Genomic DNA, 5,092 nt, shown 5'->3' with positions numbered 1-5,092 from the left:
CAGTGGAGGACTCAGAAGGAATTCTGGTTCTGATTAAGCTCTGATTTTGGCCAAAGGCTTTCAGTAATTTTTTCCTTTTTTTTAAAATTGAAACCTAGCCAGCACCTGTTAGATAACAAAAGAGACTAAAACCACATTCAAAAACTCTTTAATCAGCAGATAAACTAGCAAAAAAGACATGAAGTCCTGAAATCACTCTCCAATCAGACTATCTGTTACTAGCAGAACAGAAATATTTACTCTTGCCTTGGGCTCAAGAGGAAGAACAAACCTTCTGGTCTTTTCTTTTTTCCTGGGCATGGCTGTGATCAAAGAAAGAAGATATTAGTCAGTTTTCCGAAAGTCCTTCTGTAAGAATAAAGAAGTCTGGTTTTCAAAATATGGCATGAGGTTCTTACCTATCAGCCAGAGTAGATCACAATTTAGGACTGCAAATTTTCAGGAAAGGAAATGGCATGAAGCAGAACAACAAAAGCATGGTAAAGAAACACTGTTCTCTTCTCCTGTGCCATTTAATGTTTTGAATTTTTTCACATCCTTATTTTGTCTGCAGTGTTTTGTGTCTGGAGTGAAAAAACATTCAAAATGCTAAATCTAATAATATTTTTGTTTCTAGGTTTTATTTGGTGAATCCTGGCCCCATCATTACAGAAATTGAAAGGTTACTGGAAGTTAAAATTCTAAGTCCTATTTGTCCTGTTAGATAAAGGTGAAGGGCTGGATATCGGGAGAACAACCTCTCTGGTATGTTGTAGCAAATAACTCCTAAACCAAAATGTACCTATTGTGCAGATGAAAAATAAAAGACAGCTTTGAGGTTGCATTTCTCTAGATAGAATTATGTTTATGACTTAAAAATCCTCATATACAGATTCTGAGGCTTATCAGATGACAAAGAATAATATGATCTCCATTACTCTACGTGCCATGTGCGAAGGAGAAATTTCAAAGCCAGAACAATATAAGATTATATATGGCAAGCTATTAAACAGGGTCTTTTGGCATGTCATTTTGGATGAACTAATTGCACCCAACAACCAGAAGAGAAGGAAAATAGATACCAAAGGATTCATGCCAATAAAGCATGCTATAGAGACATTTGTTACTCCACTGGGTCTAGTGAAAGCCTACAGTATATCACTGCACAATTGTTCTCAGGACCTTTAGCTCTTTTGTTTTATAAACCCTGGGTGCTGTTCAGATGCAGAGGATTTGGAGAAGGGAGACTGCAAGCAGATAGATAATCACAAGACAAATTCAGCCTTTTTTTTCACGTATGTTGTGCTCCATGGTATTTACAATAGCAGCAATCTGTTTTCATGACAGCATGTTTTTGTAAATCCAAAGAGATAAACTTTCTCAGCTATTTATAAATCAGATGCTTACATTATGATCTCCTGCCAGTAACTCTGGTCACTCTTGAACTTTGCTGCGTTCAGTTTAACAAATCTGTTTGTTACTGTAGTGCCAAAGGTGAGAAAAATATTCTGGAATCCTGTAGAGAAGATGCAATAGCTCTTTGTGGCTAGGACAGTGATGTCCTGCCACTGTTAGGGTAAAGGAAAGTCACACACCTTAGTCCCAATACAGCTAGGAGCCAACAATCACAGATTCTGTTTCAGATCTGCCATTAACTTGTTGTGTGGTCTCGGAAGAGGGTTTTGCTTTGATAAAATGAAATCAATATTATCTCTCCACTCTTCAGTATTCTGGTGACCTTCTATTAGATAAATATGCAATTAAGTGGATTATAACTAATATTTTTTCCACTTTCCTTATTTTTGCTATTTATAGTACAATTATTAGAATTATTAAAAAGTAAGATGGATTTCACAGCCTCCAGTAAACATACCACAACAAACAAGAAACAACTTTGCTCTTTAGTGTATCCTTTGTTTTGAAGGAGCTCAGCAATTTGCATTGCTTCTCAAGGTAGAAAATGTACATTTAGCATAATTTATAATGAATCACTTCTACATTGAATAACATTTTATTTTCATTTCCACAAATTTTCTGTGTGAGCAGATCACAGATATCCTAATGGGGCTGTTGAGAGCTTTTTGTTGAGAAATTTACGAAATTCTTGAACTTTTTCAAACCCTTTAAACAGAAACTTCAAGCTCTTTTAATATGTAAATATAAGACCAACCATATTTGATCAGGCTGCAGGTTCACTTTAGTTTAGTTTAGTTTAGTTTAGTTTAGTTTTGTTTTGTTTTGTTTAATTGCAGCCAAATGTAATTAGTAAAGCATGTAAGAGGAGAGAGAACGCATGCACCAGGATCTACTTACAGTTTCTAACAGGTTGGGGCTCAGGTATATATCTTTATGCATAACAGCTACTTTAGGAATTATTAAAAACATACTTAGCACTTTTGTCCAGACCATCCAGCAGTTCTCACATATAGAAGGGTAGAGCATGACGAGGGTACACGCAGTGTTAAGCCATAAGTGCAGTGCCTAGCCACAACTTAGTACAAATTGTTACATTAACCCTTTTCCTTGTTAACTAACTGCAAACCTTAACTCATCCTCCCTGCCCAAATATGCTCTCTCATACACACACAAATAGCAACCTTTCAGATCTCCCTCTCCTTAATATTAGCAGAAAAGGTGTTGAAGTCTGAAAGCCTAAGAGAAGTAAACCCTACATAGCGCAACCCTACAGAAATATGCTATCCACACCAAAGAAAGTAGTTCTGCATCTTCTGTAGCATAGGCAGGGGTAGTGGAAACACATGAACTATCTACTGTTTATAAGTCAGTACCTCAGACTACACACTGAGATTGCTTTAAAAGCAGGAAAGTCATAGCTGGATCAGCAGTAAATGGACATGGAAGGATATGGCCATTTTTTTTTAAGTATTGCCATGTTTCAGTAACTTACAACTGGTCTTTGAAACTTGGTAGCTGAGCCTGGGGGTGGGGCTTGCCTTTTGCTAGTGCTCAAATTGCCTCAAGGTGCTGGGCTGAGCTGAGCTGTGAGCACTGGAAAGCTCCAGTGTCTTTGTGCTATACTCAAACAGCTCAACATTACCTGCATGCCAAGCAGTCTTCTCAAAATCTTCTATTGACAACCCACACATATCTTCCCCTCACTTCAGATGCAGGAAAAAAGGATCCTTCCTTCCCTCCAAAATACCCTTACAGCTTCTAAAAGACACATTGAACTGCTGTAGTTCTGCATTTACCTTCAATCTGCTTCTTCACTTCCCACTTTAAGCCTATGAAAGGAAGTTCTTGCAAATATCTGTATGAATCATAAACCCAGGGCGTGTTTCCTGAATGTCGTTCATCTTCTGAAGCTCAGAAACCACGACGGCGAAAAAAAGGGAATGATTTTGCCTTAGGAGATAATTTCCTGTCACATATCTAAAGGCAGAGAGAAGGAGAGACCAAAGGGTAAAGAATTAAGGTACTGACATTCCTCTCTTTCCATGTGCCAACCTCATTGATACCTGTATCGATAAACATAGAATATCTCTCGATGTAACCAGAGGAATATGTAGGCGCACTGACTCCCTTAACTGGCACAGGACAGAGTATATACCCTGTCTTTGGGCACATATGGCCTGACTCCTCACAGCCCAGGGCAAAACAAGGAGCTATGCTTTATCTGACAAATGGGAGGGAGGATTTGTAAACAAAATCCTACTTGTGTCTGGGTCTCCCTTTAGCCATGGGCTGCACAGGAATGTTTATGGAAGGACAGAGCTTTCTGGTGCTATGACACTGATGCGATGAAATGAAGGATGCCTTATGTCCAGTCCTAGTTCTGCCCACAGCCTTACTGGTATCTAAAAAAGTAATTTCATTTCTCATTGACTCAGTTTTTTCACTCCTAACATGAGGAATATGTCAGTTCAAAAGTTCCTTATACACAGCCATAAGAGAAGAAGATGCCCTGAAAGCCACATACTCATATTTTGTTTTAAATGAATAAATATTGCAAGAAAGGATGGAATTATGTGTGTTAAGTAACAATAGGATTAATTAATGGACTGCTTAAATGCATAAAAAAGATGCAAGCGAACTCTACACTGAAACAGAAAACTGTGAAATTTAAACAATAATTTCTCTATACTTTAAAGTTTTCTACTGCTGTGTTCCATCAACATTGACATAATGAATGTTACTCAAATATACTGATGGGTACACTTAATAAATTATGAACTATGAAGCAGGAACTTTATTTTGGGGACAATCCATATGTTAACATTTCTAATTATGATACCAGAGCATGCCAGAAACAATTGGAAAATTATTGTAACCATATCCTTCAAAATTATGTTAGACTTTTTAATGAATAGTTTAATGTGATACGAAATTACCTAAAGTCTGAAAAGTGTTGAGAGGCAAATGGAAAGCACAGAATTATTTTAGCTCAATTAAACACTGATGAGACATTTTAAAGACTTTTCCTCTTAACTGAAATACCATGACTATGAACACGTAATTATGAAATCTTAAACAATTATTCTGAGTCATAATACTGATGTTTTTATTGAAAATAACATTTGATTGCTCATATTTTGAAAAATCATAAGCAGTTAGTAAAACTTGACCTTTGTCCAATATGATTTCTCTACAGTTGCCAAACTCGTGCTGCAAGCCTGTCTTAGCCTCACCCAAAATTTTGTAAATGTTCTTCAAACTACAATATTTGGTTTCATTCAGAGAGCCCAGGTGACCAGACCTTACAGTTCTGCTAGTGCCTTATGTGGCAGGCGGGATACCCACCTGAGAAGGACACGTGGCAGAGTCTTCTAGTTACTACTGTCTGCTGAGGGAGCATACAGTATGTCCCATAATCTAGGAGATAGGGAGAACTTGTCTTTGAGGATACATGCATATACATAAAACCTTCACCAAATATAAATGGCTGTTGCATTCCTAAGAATTCTGAATATTCATGCTTCAAATGTATATGCTTGCCTTCCACTATAGGTCTGATTTAATGAAGCAAACAAACCTTGAACTTCTTTAGCCTTCCAGTATGAAGTGGGTACGCATGTGCGTGTATTGTCATGAGACTGTCAAAGATTTAATTTTATTTGACTATGTTTTATTTCCAAAAGAGAAGGGAGTGTAT

This window comes from Corvus kubaryi, unplaced genomic scaffold (genome assembly GCF_017639235.1).
Source record: "Corvus kubaryi isolate FWS band 111438036 unplaced genomic scaffold, C.kubaryi_AGA036_p1.0 65115, whole genome shotgun sequence".
NCBI classification, from domain to species: domain Eukaryota; kingdom Metazoa; phylum Chordata; class Aves; order Passeriformes; family Corvidae; genus Corvus; species Corvus kubaryi.
The sequence above is the reverse complement of the archived record's forward strand: the minus strand, read 5'-3'. Positions refer to the sequence as shown.